The sequence below is a fragment of the Delphinapterus leucas genome, chromosome 3 (assembly GCF_059928025.1).
Source record: "Delphinapterus leucas isolate spDelLeu-1000000601 "Yukka" chromosome 3, BTC_Dleu_Yukka2, whole genome shotgun sequence".
Classification (NCBI taxonomy): Eukaryota; Metazoa; Chordata; class Mammalia; order Artiodactyla; family Monodontidae; genus Delphinapterus; species Delphinapterus leucas.
In genome coordinates, this window is record NC_143131.1 from 127,588,407 (window position 1) to 127,605,008 (window position 16,602).

Consider the following 16,602-nt stretch of genomic DNA (forward strand, 5'->3'; position numbering starts at 1 on the left):
GCCTGCCTGAGGGTCCCCTCTCCCAGTTGCTTTAGACTCAAAGCCCAGCCAATCTGAGGTCCCCTCCACGGTGCCCTCCTCTCCCATCCCTCCTGCCCCAGCCCTCCAGCTGGATGCCAGGCCTCTTCCAGCAGGAGGGAGCAGTGCCGTGGCGGAGCCAGCATCCACCACAGAGGCCTATCTGTCCCTTGGTGGGTGCCCCTCTGGATCCCCCCTTCCTACCAGAGATCTCAGCCAAAGAAAATCGTTAGCAGCGGAGGCTGGGGGAGGGGGTCATTTCAGCCTCCCTGCCCCTCCCCTCCTGGCCTCCCTGGCTGGCCACACTGTTTATTATTCTAAAGGAGGAATTTGGTCGGCTGGCCTGGAGATGGGAGGTCACGGCAACTAGGACTGGCCTGGCTCTGGAAGGCTGTGGGCCGGGCCCCTGGGCGGGCAAGCGGCCTCCCCCACCACCCCCGACACTGGCTTCTCTCCTGCTAGGCCTGGCGCTAAGGGGGCTTAGAGTCCCTGAGACTCTGAGCTTGGAGGGGCCTTCTTGAACGGGCAGCAGAGGCCCAGAGACGGACAGAGTCATGGCCCAGTCACACAGCAAAAAGACGGAATCAGGCTGCAGGGAGAGGATGGGCTGGGCACAGGAGCTCAGGGAGAGTGCAGCCACCTTCGGGAGAGTATGGACAACCAGGGATCTTGGACTGGCTTCTCTCTTTATGAAATGAGCATTTCACATGGGGCTTCAGACCTACTCTGAGACTGAGTGTGTCTCCAGCCCTCTCTGGGACTCAGTTTCCCCATCCATACAGGGAGAGGTTTGGATGGGTCATCTCAAAGAGCCATCGTGCTCTAAAACTGCCAGAGAGAAGGTTCTGGTCACTATTATTCCTGCCGGGGTGGTCTGGGGATATAGGGACTGATGGGAGGAAGGGCAACATTCCTGACGCTGACGTAGACTGAGAATCCATAACTCATCTCATTCCACGGATTCAATCCCCTGACCATTTGGTCCCAGATTTGCTGTGTGTACTTTGACAAGTTGCTTCCGTCTCTGGACTTCAGTCTTTCAGGTGACTTCCAGACAAATAAACGGGTGATGTGGACACTCAGGAGGTGGCAGGGGGAAGCGTGGTGTGGGCCACAGGCCGGTGGACTGGGAAGAACCAGAGTGGGGCTTGGGACGTGACCTCCTGGGCCATCTTGGAGGATTCCCTGACACCCCCAGTTGTCCATCCAATGCCTTATAGACTTCTGTGCTTCCCAGGGGTTGCTGTATTTCCAGCCGACCCCAGAGGGGCCCAGGTGGCTGATATGGGGGTGGAGGACTTGCCTGTGACCACTCCCCTTTTTCAGGGGCAGGGCTGTGCTCCAAGGAGGAACCACCTGGGACAAGGTGGGTGTCATAGTCAGGGAGGAGGCATCCCCCTTCCTGCCACACTCTCCTGCCTGGGGAGGCCCTTGGAGCAGAGAGAGGGAGGGGACCCTCAGAGATCCCCCCCCTTTGCACATGAGGCGGGTTCTCGTGATTCCTCCTATTTTGGCCAGGTTGGGGGTACGGAGGCCCAAAGATGAGATAATTGCCCAGCTCCTCACAGTGAGTCAGAGGGAACCCCTCCCTTGGTCCAGGGGAGAACCCCAAGTGAGCAGAGGACCCCAAGCCCAGGAGAGCAAGCGTGCTTGAGGAGTCACTGTGAGAGCCCCAGCCTTCTCTCCTTCCTGCTCATACAAGCTTCCACTCCTTTCCCACCGCCTTAATCTAAATAAATCCAGTCCATCTTGGCCACATCCGCTAGCAGCAGCTTCCCTCCCTCGGGGTCCCAAGGCTCCCACGACACAGGCAGGCTGGGGGCGGGGGTGTGCTGCATGGCTGCCAGTGGGGGAGGCTTGCACACGGAGAGCGCTTGCACACACAGCACAGGCTCCTGCCTACACGCTCGTTCACACACTGCTCTGAAACACACCCGTGTGCAGCGGGCCCTGCGTGTGCCCAGCCCTCACGTCGGCACCAGACACGTGCACGCCCACACATGCACACACGCAGCTCCACGGCGCCCAGACTGCAGCCTCTGTGCTCTCCCACGTGCCCATGTGAGGTGCGCACATGCGCGGCAAGTCACGTGTATACCCTGCACAAGCAAAGCTGTGCACATACAACACGCACAGAGCATGTGCACACGGTACCCCAAACTCACCTGAACACACGTGCACATGTGGGCACAGACAAGCCACAGATCCAACACGTGTTGTGTACTTACTGTGCCAGGTGCCGTTCTGAGCACTTGACATAGATCTACTCACTTGTTCCTCAGATAACACTATGAGGTACATACAAGGATCGTCCCATTTTAGGTGGGGAAGCTGAGGCAGAGAGAGCTTATGGAAGTTGCCTAGGAACACAGAGCAGAGATTGAGCCAAGGCGGACTGCTCTGCCACCATTACTCTGTTTGCTGGGTTTGGCTGGGCTGAGGCCAGCGAGAACTGATGGAAACAGACCGGACTGAGATTTATCCAGCCCAGAATGACAGGACTTGGTGATCTGATGTAGGGGGGCTAGAGAGAGAGGTATCCTGAGCCCCACCCCTATGTCTGGCTTAGAGTACTAGCGGACAGGAGTGTGTGTGTGCTGGGGGCACAATACCATCTTCTGAGATGAGAATGTGGTGGAGGAGAGGGTTTGGGAGCTGGCACTGACCTAGTTTAGAATTTGGAGGGGCTGCGTATCTGAGTGGACAGAGGGACACTCAGTCTGGAGGTGGGGAACAGGCAGGGCAGAAATAGCAGTGAAATGGGGGTGGGAGGAAGCCCTGCTTCAGGGAGAAGTGGGTGCTTGAGGCCAGCAGTCTTGGGCCAGGGATGCTCTGAATAAACAAGATGCCAGAGGGAGGAGGAGGCCCGGCCGTGGGGTCAGAGTCTTGGAATGTCAGAGCTCTGAGGCCCTCAGGAACCAGCTATCTGATCCAGCCCCCTTACCGTGCCTCACTGTACAGATGGGGAAACTGAGGCTTGGAAAAGGACAGGTATAGGTCTCAGTGTTTTGACCTAGGCAATCCTGGGCTCAGTTGACCAATGGGGCACTGAAGCACACCTGACTGGGCAGCCCCTGCCTCCAGCCCCGGCTCAGATGTGAGCCTGGTGGCTCAGGGCCTAGGGTTCAAACCACAGCTGCTGCTACCTCCCTCCCCACAGGATACCGACCCCCCTTGCTACACACAGACCTTTATATCACCTTCCCTGCATTGTCCCAGCCTGGCGGGGATTGGAAACAGACTCAGAGGAGGTGACTTGCTAAGTTGCTGGCAGAAGAGGGGACACAGACTCCGGTCTCCTGCCCGTTGGCCTAGTCCTCTCTCCTCCACACCACAGACACTTCACAGCCCCTGACACAAACTTTGGGGACAGATCCCTGGCTGAGAGTAAGGGATGTGGGTTCTAGCTCAGCCCTGTCACCTGATTATATGGTCCTGCCCCTCTCTGAGCCTCAGTTTCCCCATCTGTACACAGGGTAGACAGGGCTGTCCTAGGAACACTTCTGGGGCTGACATGGTGTGACTCTCAGGACCCTGCTCTGGAAGAAGCTGTGCTGAGTTAGAATGCTGGGGTGGGGGTAGGGTGCGGGGGAGGGGCCCTAGCCAGGATGTCATGACTCAGCTCGAAGAAGGCAGCCAGCTCCAGTCCTGGGCGTGCGTAGGGGCAAGAGGCATCTGGAGCTGGAGACTGAGTCTTCCCGCCAGCGGTTGGGAAAGTACAAGAGTGATGGCAGAGAGTGTGGCCCATGTGGGCTTACCCCAAGTGCGCTGAGTTTTAGGTAGAATCTTGCAACACAGGTAGGGGAACCCCATCCTGGGAGCCAGGAAGGAGAGCAGTTTCCGTTGCGTTGGGAGATAGTTACGGGCTGCGGATAGAAAGCTGGGAAGGGGCTGAGGCTATGCGGCTCTCACCTGCCCCTCTCGATCCGATGCCCCTTCTGCCGCTAAAGGTTCAGCACTCCACCCTACACACTGAATCTCCCCACAGACCTCAGGATCGCATGGAGGTCAGAGAGGGTGTGCAACCTGCCTCGAATCACACAGCGATGCTGCTTGATCACCCAGGCCCAACTCTCTGCCACGCTGCTTCTAGACCCAGAGGACCTTCCTGCTTTCCAGGTACCTATGAGGTCTCCCAAACAAAGCAGCAGAAGTCAGCTAAGCTGGGGCCTGGCATGGGATCCAGCTGTTCTGGAAGTCCAAGTGAGTGGAAGAACAGTGCTAGTTCCACGGACTGTCAATCTGATGCCCCTACCCCTGCCCCCTCCAGCAGAAACTTGGTGGCCTCTGCCTGCCCCATTGTACCAACCCCTCCCCTATCACCTCCAGTCTGTCCCCTCCTGCCTGTTCTCACACCCTAACCAGAGGAACATTTCTGAAATCCCCATCTGACCCTGTCCTTCGCTGGCACCTCCATGGCTCTCCATCCGCCCTCAGTAAAGGCCGGCTTCTTAGCCCAGCCTTTAAGACCCTTCAAGCCCTGGCCCTGCTGACAGATGGCTCATCATGACAGAGGGGGGAGGATGCTGTCCTCCCAGCTCCCCAGGGGCCCAAGTGAGGCCTCCATGCTCTTGTCGCTCACTCTGTGCTCCTGTCCCCAGGAGGCCTCCCCAGGGACACAATGGAAAGAAATGACCTATTTTCTGGAAGTCCAAAATAAGACGAAACATCTGTCTGGATCGGAGTCAGGCTGATAAAGAACGGGCTGATCCCCCCAGTCCGAGCCCCTGCTCCTGCACACCCCCTCACCCGCGCTTGGGGGTAGGGGGAGCAGGCCAAGCTCCTTGGAACAGTTCATGGGAAAGCGCTCAGTGTGTGCCTCACGGCCGCTGGGGGCCCAGGGGAGGGGGCCTGGGTCCCCACACGGGCTGGGAAGCAGCCCTGAGAAGGAGGTCAGGGAGGGAGGGAGGCCCACTGCACACGCCTGTCCACCCGCCTGCCGAGCAAGCACTGCTTGCCTCCCCCGGCGCCTCGCTGGCCTCCCTGTTCATCCCCATGGCCACTCCCCGGCCCATATGGCCTGGCTCTGCCCAGGCCCAGTGATCCCTGGACTAGAGTCCTCTGGATCCCAGCTAGGCCCCAGTGGCCCCTTCAAAAAGGAACAAGGACTTAGAAGGCCTTCAAAATAACAAGAAGAAGAAGAATAACTACCTATGATTTAGTTCTCGTCACTCAAAGCCTGGGCTAAGGCCTGAACGTGAATGATCTCAGAACAATCCATGACATCAGTGTTGCTTCCGCATTTTACACACGAGGAAAGCAAGGCACACAGAGGTCAAACCGTTTGCCCAACGATTTCACCAGTACTGGAGCTGGTGCTCGATCCTGGGCAGACTGACAGCACACAGGCTCAACACTCATGCGACAGCCTCTCTCAGGCAGGAGGCAAAGATGTCAAGCTTGTGTCTGGCACACAGTACGAGCTCAATATACAATTCACCAGGTTTATTCTTTCACCCTCTGTTTTCCAACCTCTCCTTCAGTCTCCTTCAGCCAGGTGAACCTGGCAGGATAAGCGGGGAGGAAGTCACACCATCTTTCACAGAGCCCTATAATCTTAGGGCTGGGAGGGGCTGTAAGTACTCCCAATTCACATCTCCCCCACCCTTTCTGCAAACAAAGGGGTTGTCCAGCCTCCAACTGCACACCTCCCATGATAGGGATCTCACTACCTCACCCGCAGCCCATTCCATTCTTGGACGGCCCAGGATCCTCAGAGGTCAGACTATTTGAAAATTTTTATTCCATTGAGCACAATCTGTCTCATCGTATCCTCTACCCATTGGTCCTGCTTCCATTCACCAATGCCAATGCCCCCAACCCTGCAACAAGGACGGTTTTCTTCCCATTCATTTTTCTGATGCTCCACAATCTGGAAACAAACAAAAGCCCTTACTAATTCAGAGCTAGGGACTCTGCTAAATGAGATGACCTGGGGATTTTGTTTTATCCTCACAACAATCCTGTGAGGAGGATACAATCATTATTCCCATTTCACAGAGGGGGAGACTAAGTCTCAGAGAGGTACGGCAACTTGCCCAAGGTCACACAGCCGATAAGTAATAAGCCAATGATAAGCTGGGATGCAAACTCAGGCCCATCTGACTCCAAACCTGTATTCTTAACTGCTCTGCTAGACTGCCTAGCTTCTGCCCAGAAACAGGTCTGTTCACAGAGAAACACTCCCACATGGGTTCACGCGAATGGGGTCCACACTGAATACAGGCTCTCAGGGATGAGGGATCCTCAGAGGTTACAGTCCTGTCCCTCCCTCACTGAGGGGCAGAGTGAGCAAGGGATCTACCCCAGCTCACCCAGGAATCTGGAAGTCAAGTAAGGGTAGAACTCAGAACCTTTCTGCGACGTCACTGCAGAGTCTGAGGGTCAGCATCTAGGCTGAGGAGAGGAGTCTCTGCTGAGGACAGCCTGGGTCTGGCAGAGGCAGTGCCCAAGCAGGTCTCTGGTCTACCATGAGGCCTGTCCCAGACGCCTCTGATAAAGAGCATCCCAGTAGTCAGGCTAGGTGCGTGGTCAGCGCTGCCACAGGCCTGCTGCGCTCAGGGTCCAGGCCTGCCCCTGCTGAAGCTCCAGCACCCCTTCCACTGTTCACAGAGGGCCTGGGGGCTTCTGCAGCTGCAGAGTTCCAGGCCTCCACCATCCCTCGGCTGCCCTCCCTGAAACCCGCCCCCTGCAGCCAACCTCCAGTCTCATCTCCAGCCGGTGCCATGGCAACGGGGAGCGTCAGGCCCTGGCAGCCAGAGGAGCCCCTGAGCGGGGTCCCAGGCTGAGGCTGGGGAGGGGGGGCGCAGCAGGCGCAGACAAGCAAACCTTCTGTTCCCCTGGCTGCTGCCAGCCCGAGATCAGCCCTGGGCCGGGGTGGGGGCCACACATAAAATGGTTCTCAGAGCCAAGTGGGCAGGGGGCAGGCCTCGGCCATTCAGACTGACCCACCAGCACGCGGCCTTCCCCCAGCAGCCCAGAGCCGGCACATCGGGCAGGGCAGCTAGCTAAGGAGAACCTGCGTCTAATTGCTGCCAATTACGGAGCATTGAGATTCCCCTCAGAGCCCTCCTGGGCAGCAGAGCCAGAGGGGAGTGAAACGCCCACGTTTCACTCCCCTCTGGCTTTCCCAGCATCTGTTCTTTCACCCCTTCCTCCAGTCGCTCACCCTGAGTCTCCCACTTAACTGTTACTCAGCCTCCCTGTGCCTCGGGTTTCCCATCTGTAAGTCAGGGCTCGTCATCGAGTTGTCAAGGCCTTTGAATGAGTTAATACAAGGAAAATACTCAAAGCAGGGCCTGGCACACAGCCCTCGGCCAAGTCAGTGGCCACGTGACTGTTCTTCATTCACTCACGGGAGAATAAGTCACTCACTCATTCACTCACTCGCTGGCCCTGAGACCCTGCTAGGCTAAGCTTGTCAGCAAAGGATGCGTGTGGGAAATGGGGTGATGGGAAAGCCAGGAAGGGTAGCTGCAGTTGTTATTGGTATTGTCAGCAGGCTCAGCTTGGCTAGGGTCGGGTCTCCTCCTGGCGTACTCAAGGATTTAAAGGCCAACCCAGGACCAGAACCCAAGTCTAATGGCTCCCAGTCCACTGTCTGCCAACCGGCTCTTTCTTCTACCTTCGTCTTGGCCTCTTAGTTTGATTTTTCACAAATGAGGAAACCCATCTAACAATTTGGGGGATGTCTTCAAGTTCCTCGTATGGGATTAGGCATACAGTAGGTGCTCAATAGATGCTTACCCAGCATGAGAGATCAAATGGCTGTGTAGAGTCAGCTCTTCCGGTCCTCAGCTGCCCCCTAAAAACTCAGCACTCCCTGGGCTGGGAAACTGGGATAGGCAGGCGATGGTGACCCTTCCCCTCCAGGAAGGTGATGGGACGGGCTGGTGAGGGGGCAGCACAGACATGTGGGACCCTGATGCCAGCAGGCTGTGCCTGACGCCTCCCGGGGCAGTGAAAGCACATGGAGGGGCTCGGCCAGGCCAGGGGCCGCAGTCCCAGCTAGAAGCCACTTAATCCAGGTCAAAGTCCCAGTTCTACTACCTCATAAACATGTGATCTCTCTGAGTTTAACTTCCCTGAGTCCCAATTTTCTGGAAAACAGCAAAAGAGACATCCTTTTCCATGGCTGTGAGGGTTAGAGATGATGATGAAAGGCTCCTGACGTACAACAGGCGCTCAGTAAACGGTAATTATTATGATTACAGGACGATTCCAAGGGGGGAGAGGGTGGCCTTGAGTTGGGTTCTGTGGTGGGCGATGCCAGGGAAGGGCATTCCACAGAAGCTCTGCACGAGCAGTTAGGGAAGGGGGAGATCGCGAGGCATCCGGGTGGTGGCAGAGACAGATCTGTTAGGCTAGAAACTGGGGCTCTTCAGCAAAGAGGCAGGGGATGGGCAGAGAAGAAGGGCAGAGGCCACTCTGGGAAAAGTTTGGGGTGCTGAGTGAGGACTTGGGCTCTGCCCTGGAGGCACTGGGAAGCCAACTTGTCAGGGTATTGACAGTGAGAGTAGGGGGCTAGCTGCTGGTTGGGCAGTGACAATGGTGCAAGTCCAAGCCCTTATGGGGATGCGGGGGCCTCCACAAAGGAGAGTGACGGGAGTAGGTTGGCATCTTGTGGGAGGCCGTGGATTTGAATGGGGACAGTGGAGGCAGCGAGACCAGTCTCAGGGATGAAGCCATCTCAAACCCAGCCTGAACTCCCTGGCAGGACCAGCTATATAATTTGCGGGGCCAAGTGCAAAATAGAAATGCAGGGACCCTTGTTAAAAAAACTATTCAGCATTTCAAGGCAATGCTAGGCCCCTCTAAGCGTGGAGCCCACTGTGACTACACATGCTGAACGCTCATGACGTCACCCCTGCTCCCTGGACTAGAGGGGAGGCCAACTGTCTGTCCATCCATCCATCCATCCATCCGTGCAGGCATCCACCAACCTGTTTATCCATCTCTCTTTCATTATCCATTCAGCAGAAAGGCCCCAGCCTGGGGGCTGATAAGGACACAAATACTGTTAAGACAGGAGTAGCCCACGGTCCACTGAGTCACACCTGAGCCTTTACCTTTAGGGCTTCAGTGACAGGTTTGTAAATCTGAGCCCTGCCCTCTGGGGCTGACTCTGGAACTTCCCCCCCACACACCCACACCATCCATGACCACTTAGGCTCAGCCTCAGGAGTGGAGAAGCTAGAAGAGGACGTGTCACAGCTCTTATGATTCCACTTCCCAGGACAGAAGGTAACCAGGGTAGCAACAACATGTGAAATAGCCACACAAAGGCTGGCAGGAGCTCTCAGGGGCTAAGAACGGAGCTGGATGGAGCCTCTGGGGTCACTGAGCTGTCCCCCTGCCCCCCACCCCATCACTTTATGTAAAAGGAAATTATGGCCAGAATGGAGAAGTGATGTAACCAAAGGCTCCATGGTCCACAAGACTACCCAGAGGGTTTCCCACCCCTCGTCAGGATGGTGCTGTCCCTTTCCAGCCAAAACTCTGCCCTGTGGCCTCACCCCGGGGAGAGCTGGAGCCTAAGCCCTGGACCGCAGAGGTGGATGGTGAAGATTCAGCACATGCGCTAGCACAGAGGAAAGTCCAGACCTGCAGCCCGGGTCCTGGGCTCAGTGCTATCACTGACAACCTGTAGGACCTGAGGCACGTCCCTCCTCTTCTCTGGACCTCAGTTTCCCGTGCATATAGTAAGGAAGTTGAACACAGTGATCCCCATAATCCTCTTCACTTCTGACCTTCAGGAACCATCTGAACGGCCTGGCCCTGCTGCCCCTACCTCCCAAGCGACAACCCTTTCCATCACAGGGCAGAGGAGCTGGTACCTCTGGCAGATGAAAGGTTCTGGACACCTGAGACATTAAATAGCTCTGATCTGAAGCGAGGAGAAGAGAGGGTACTAATGCAGTTAAAGCAATACACTTTGATTTTCAACCTCCTGCACTAGGCTGGGCTGGGGCGTCCCAGAAAGCATCTGGGAAAGGCGGATCCTGGGGTCACGGCCTGGGGGGTTCAGGAAGCTCTTTTGCCTGAGGGCTCTGGGCCTGAAGTCTTGGGAGGGGCTTCTACACTGGAAGCAACAGTGTGTGAATTCCACACTCCTCCCATTAGAGGTGGGTCTCTGCATCCATTCCCTTGCCTCTGGAGCCCATCATTCATTCATCTACCATGCGCCAAAGCCTTGCTTCCTTTTGAAATCAGAGCCTATGAAGTCCGAAAATCAGCAAAGGGTCACAGCATCCACACATACCCCCTCACAGGCAGTCCTCCTGACCCTCCTTCCTCAGTATCCCAGGAAAATAGGGCTGTGGGCACTGGGAAATCACGACCTCAGAGCTCCCCAAGAAACTGAGTGCATTACCAGGCCGCTCTGACTGTCAGAAGGTCCCTCCTCCTTGTTATAGGGTACCGTTTTCCATTAGAGGTCATCGATTCTGACCACTTTCTGTAATGTGTAGAAAAAGGGTAAGAAAAAACCCTTTCACTGTGAAGTTAAATATGCATGATCCCTGAGTACACAACAGAGCTTGTGCAACTGCCCATCTGGGCTGGTGTGGCTTGGGATCCTGGAATTGTTTTAGGGCTGGAAGGAGCTCAGAGATCATCTTGTTCAAACTCCTTGTTTTACTGATGGGAAAACTGAGACCCAGAGAGGGACTGACTCACCCACAGTCGCACAGGATGGATTCCTGGGTCTGATGACCACCTCTGGAGCTCTGAGGGGCGCCACAGCTGAGATCCAGAACCCACCCAGCCTCTCAATCGTGGACTCTGGAGTCAAAAACACCCGGTTTAAATCCTGGCTCCATCGCATCCTGGCTGTGGGACTTTGGGCAACTGACTTAACCTCTTAACCTCTCTGGGCATTTCTTCATCTGTAAAATGGAGAGTTTATACCCACTCCTCGAGGTGGTGTGCGGTGATTAAATTAGTTCAGCGAGTATTTAGTAAGCACTCGCTGAATGCCAGGCCTGTTCCAAGCGCTAAGGAATACAGCAGTGGACTTGCTGGTAATGGATGTAAAGCACAACGAAAGCGCTCAGAGAGGGCTGGTCCCAGTTCTGTCATCCTGCACACACGGCTTCCCAGTTGAGGCGTTACAAGCTCTGATGCTGGGGAGACATGGTGGAGGGTTGCGGGAGCTGTGGAAAACAGGGCAGGAAGATCTCCCCCTTCCAAGGGTCCACTGCCTGCAGGGTTCTGAACCACGTGCAAGAAATGGGGTGAGGGGGTACATTTAAGGAATGTCTGGGGCCTCTCTCATTCCTTCCTCCCTCCTCACCACTCAGTAGCCTGTCCTGAGCAAAGCACCCAGAGTCCCCTCCAGAGTCCCCTCCTTCAACCTAGAAGGCAGCTGGTCTCAGAGCCAGACTGTGCCTGGAGGATAGAGTTGAGCCTTTAGCACACCCGTGGTGCCCAGGTCCCTTCCCTTCTGTGGGCATAGCACTTCATGGGGTGCAGACCAATTTCACAGCCAGGTCGTCCCGTGCAGGAGGCGGGGAGAGCAGCTGCTCTCTCTTAGCCTTTGGCATTAAGTCCAGCCCCAGGAGATGCAGGAACTGTGCTAAGCACCTTATCTGTATTATTACCATGTGGACCCTGCATCCCACCCTACTGCGTACAGAGGAGGGGCCTGACGCCCAGAGAGGCAGAGCGCTAGCCCAGGGTCACACAGTCAGCCAGACCAAGGGGGGCTCATCAGATGCCCAAACCTGGTGTCGTTTACCCACCGTGCCCACTGCCTTCCAGATGCGGACGCAGCAAGAAAGAGGATGTGGGGGCCTGAGATTGGCCACACAGTGGATTTGAGTCGAGCCAGGACCAGTGCTGGGTCTCCTGACTCTGAATCCACGGTGCTTTCCGCTGCCCCACATCTGTGGGCAATTAGAAGTCTCATCTCTTCTTCCCACAGAGGAGGGAGGGCTGCCCGATCACCACTGAAGGGAGGGGGCTCACCAGATGGTCTCCTTCCTCACTCAGGACCAAGCCAGGGCCCGGGTGGACCTGGGAGCAGGTCAGGCCTGAAGCTAATCTTTCTGCTGGAGAAAGTGCTGGAGCCAGGAGCAGGCTCTGTGGGAGGATGGAGACTCTCTGCTCTGACCAGGGGAGCTCCCTGGGAGCAAGGGGGTTAAGTCTTTGGTTTCAGGTAGACCTCGGCCTAAATACCAACTCTACCAACTAACTGTGTGACCCTGGGAAAGTCACTTAGCTTCTCTGAGCCTTGTTTTTCTTGTCTTCAAAACAGGGGTAAGACAATAGCCAGGACATGGAAGCAACCTAAGTGTCCATCAACAGATGAATGGATAAAGAAGATGTGGCACGTATATACAATGGAATATTACTCAGCCATAAAAAGAAACGAAACTGAGTTATTTGTAGTGAGGTAGATGGACCTAGAGTCTGTCATACAGAGTGAAGTAAGTCAGAAAGAAAAAACAAATACCGTATGCTAACACATATATATGGAATCTTAAAAAAATAGGTTCTGAAGAACCTAAGGGCAGAACAGGAATAAAGACGCAGATGTAGAGAATGGACTTGAGGACACGAGAAGGGGAAAGGGTAAGCTGGGACGAAGTGAGAGAGTGGCATGGACATACATACACTACCAAATGTAAAATAGATAGCTAGTGGGAAGCAGCTGCATTGCACAGGGAGATCAGCTCTGTGCTTTGTGACCACCTAGAGGGGTGGGATAGGGAAGGTAGGAGGGAGACGCAAGAGGGAGGGGATATGGGGATATATGTATAGGTATAGCTGATTCACTTTGTTATACAGCAGAAACTAACACACCATTGTAAAGCAATTATACGCCAATAAAGATGTTAAAAAACAAAACAAAACAAAACAGGGGTAAGAGTAATACCTATTCCAAAAACCTGTTGTGGGGGATTATAAGGCGTACGAGGTTCCAGGCTCTGTGTCCAGCACAGGGTAAGCACTCCATGATGGTGACCAACATGGTCTGCATGTCCCCAAGTGCTGTGGATTCAGGGCCCTGATGCTTGGAGGCAGGGGAGGACTGCCTGATTTCAGAAGATCTCGTTAGAGGCCTCTGTGCACTTTGGGATCACAGAGGCAGGGGCACTACCCCCCTTGACATATAGGAACATGTCTGGGGGACGGACACACATAAGGTTCTGGAAAGGCACCTGAAGGAAGACAAGAGGCCTGGGTTCTGGGCTCACCCTTGGGAACACAAGGTCTTCAGTCAGTCCCTCCTCCCCTTCACAACCACATTTTCTCAGCCCCACTGGCCTCCTGGGAACACTGGGGCCAGAACACAAGATGGGGAAGCCTGGGGCCCAAACAATCTCTGATGTGTAAACAGAACACGAACAGAAAGAGAGGGTCAAGCAACAAGGCTCCAGGATGATGGGCGTAGTAAGCTCTTGGAAGACTAGAAGAACGTGGGAAGGCTGCCTGGAGGAGGTAGAATAGGGAGGGTCCTTGAAGGAAAAGGGAAAGTGGTAAGGAAGGGCATGCCCACTGGCAGGATCATGAAGATTCCTTCCGGGAATTCTGGGATCTGACCGTCAGGAACGCAAAGCCCAAGTCTGGCGTGATGGGGCAGGCAGGCTACTATCTCCCTGAGCTCTGCCACCTACTAGCAGAGCAGTGTGGTACAGTTTTGTGGCTGCTGTGAGCCTCAGTTTCCTCACCCGTAAATTGGGTATAAAATCAGTCCCTGCCCCTGGATTTGCTGGTGAGCGTTACATGAGATCATGCTTATAAAACACTCCACATGGTCCTGGCATGCAGTAAGGGTCGATCAGTGGCAGCCACTATTAAGAGTCTGGGCTTTCTATAGGCACCTTCTACCAGGGAGACTCACAGAAGGAATCAGATTCATATTTAAGAAGGAGGGAGACAGTGAGGAGGCCTGAGCAGCTGCCTGGGACCAGAGGAACGGGCCCAGCAGCCAACCCCCCTTCTTCACAGAGGGGCCCCCAGATCTGACTGCTAGATCCCAAACCCCCGGCCCAGGCTGCACGACTGTGACTGTTAGGAAGGGCCTGCCATGGCCCCCTCGCCTTCGCACTTTCCCAGCCGCTGGGGGTTTGGAAGGACATCTTAGGAATCTGGAAAATTTGCAAATCCATTTAAATCCTGAGAGGTTGCCTGGCGGCCGACTGGCTTAGAGCCAGACAGATTCTTAGGGACAAGGCTTGGGCCCAGGGACAGAGGCAGTGGATCTGAGGTCCCCGTTCCCTGCTAGGTCCTCTTGCCATGTACCCTGCTGGCCATCTCTCAATTCCCCTCTCACACCCCTCCCAGCTCTCCCCGCCACCCCCCCACAGGCGGTTCTTTGCTTTGGAGGACACCCCCCCCCGCTTGGCACCCAGAAACCTCTGAGATTTGTTTGATGAGGGCAGGGGGCACCGACCCCAGAAGCAGCCTGAGCAGGAGAGAGCTGGCTCCTCCAGCCCTGATGTCACCAACAGCCTCCTGGCCTCCTCCCATCTGGTTTGGTTAAAAATATTTTCCATTTTTTGACCTACCCAAGAAGGCGCAGTCTGGGACAAGGGGACAGGACAGGGGGCTGGGGTTCCCTCCTCTTCCCAGCACTTACCTTGCTGCTGATGCCTTCTGAAGTGTGGGCAAGGTCCCAGGCTCTGGGCTGTCACCCCCTTCAGGAAGACCTCCTCACTGCCTACCCTCTCCTGTTATCAGAAAGACTTTGCTGGACCTGAAATTGGGCAGCAGCAGGGTAGGAGGGCAGTGAGGACCTTTGCAGGCTCCCAGAGCCTCAGGAGAATGGCGGGAGTGAGGGGCTACGGGGGTGAGGAGTGGCCTCACTCCCAAAGCATCCCTCTGGAGGAGCAGGGCTGCCAGGAGGGGCCGCCCTGGATCTGTCTGTCTGTATCGTTCGGCACAGGCTGCTGCCGGGTGCCGCTGGTCAGAGGGGCCCGGGCGCTCTCCTAGTCCCTCCTTCTCTCCGGCTCCAGACTGGGCGGGCAGGGACTGCGGGCTGCTGGCAGCCCCAGGAGCTCACACCACCGTGGGCTTCCCTGCCCCCCCCCCACTTTGGGGGAAAGGCTGCAGGGCGGCCTCTGATTGGCTCAGCTGGGAGAAGGGGGCTGGGGGCGGGGAGGGTGGACGCGTGCGTCTGTTTTCAATTTTAGTTCCCCCTCCCTCTTTCTTTTCCCCCAAGTTTCTTGTTTTTCTTCCTCTTTTCCCTCTGCTTGCTCCCTCCCGTAGCCTGCTCCCTCAGGATGTGAGGAGATGTTTAGAAATTCCGCAGCCCACGCCAGCCAGCCGCTGAGTCACTTTTATTAAAGAGTGGCCTGGCCCCACTCACCTGATGCCTGTCTCGGGTGGCAGACTCCCCTTGCCGTGGCACCTGGGGCTGGGTCCCTTCTCTGTGCCTTAGCTTTCCCATCTGTAAAAGGAGCTCTGATAACCTATCCGGTTGATTCCATCGACATTCATTCCTTAAACAAGCTTGTTGAGCACCTACTACGTGCCAGGCGCTGTGCTGGGTGCTGGGACGCAGTAGTAAGTTACAGTCCCTGACCTCAGGGTACCTAGGCTAGTGGGAGAGACAGTGCCCAAGGGAGGGCAGGGGGGTTGAGAGTGCATTCAGAGGGGCACTCGCAGAGGCTTAAGGGAATCAGAAAGGGCTTCTGAGAAAAGGTGACTTGGAAGAGAGAGAAAGCCCTTCTGAGGTTATCAGTCACTTCTCATAAGAAGAAATCAAGGTCCAGGGGTGAATTAGCATAGAGAGAGAAAGAGACATGCCCAAAGTCATCCAGCAAACTTCAGATTTCCAGACATCTTCCTCCATCATCTCAAAATCCCTGGACTACCAAGAAAGAATTATTTCCTCACTGTATAGACAAGGAACTGAAGCCCAGAGGAGTGAGATGAGCTTCGCAAACTCACACAGCTATGGCAGAGCTAAAGCAGAACCAGGCCTCATGAGTCACATGGTGGAACAGATACAGGTGATCTGACCCCAGCGGAAGACCCACACTGCAGTGTCAACCGGCCCTCCTGTCCCACCTTCTTCTTGGGTTATCCCTTCTCCATCTCTCATTCATTTTCGAGTGCCTGTTGCGTTCCGTTTCCATCCTCTGCACTAAGGTCTGCCAAGGTTCCTCTGCGAGCCCTTGGGCTTCTCACCCCCTCACTTCTTCAACCGTCATTTCCTCGGATCAGAACGTGTCTCTAGTCACAGACCCCTGACCAAGGGCATCATTTTAAAAGGACATAAGAGTTGGGTTGTGTCACCCTGCCGCCATTACTGTACACATGGGGAATCTGAGTCCCAGAGAGGGGAAGAAAAGTGTTCCAGGTCACACAGGTAGAGCCTGACTCTGCCCAGAGCTCCTTCCATCCTGCCCTCTGTCTACACCCTTTTCCTCCTGGGCCTCACCCCAGGTTCCTGTTCATGGGTGGAAGGAGGTTGGGATTTCATGCCAACCACGGTAACCTATCTTGCACTCATTTCTTGGTCTTGTCCCAGTGGGGACTGCCCAGCAGAGCATCTGGCTGGACCACACAGAGGGAGAAGGGTTCTCAGACGAGCTCCAGGCAATGTGGTGGGGGCTGTGAGAGCCTCCCAAGAGA

The 16,602-nt window shown here is 55.5% G+C and overlaps 1 protein-coding gene across 1 annotated transcript in view; it reads right to left on the reverse strand.

The window, feature by feature from the left end:
- The window catches only part of PDGFRB (platelet derived growth factor receptor beta), a 39,317-nt gene extending 24,051 nt beyond the window's left edge, over positions 1–15,266 (reverse strand). Inside the window, exon 1 of the mRNA XM_022590105.3 lies at positions 14,603–15,266. The gene's annotated coding sequence lies outside the window, so the exon portion shown is untranslated. The remainder of the gene's footprint in view (positions 1–14,602) is intronic.
- Positions 15,267–16,602: the final 1,336 nt, after the last annotated feature.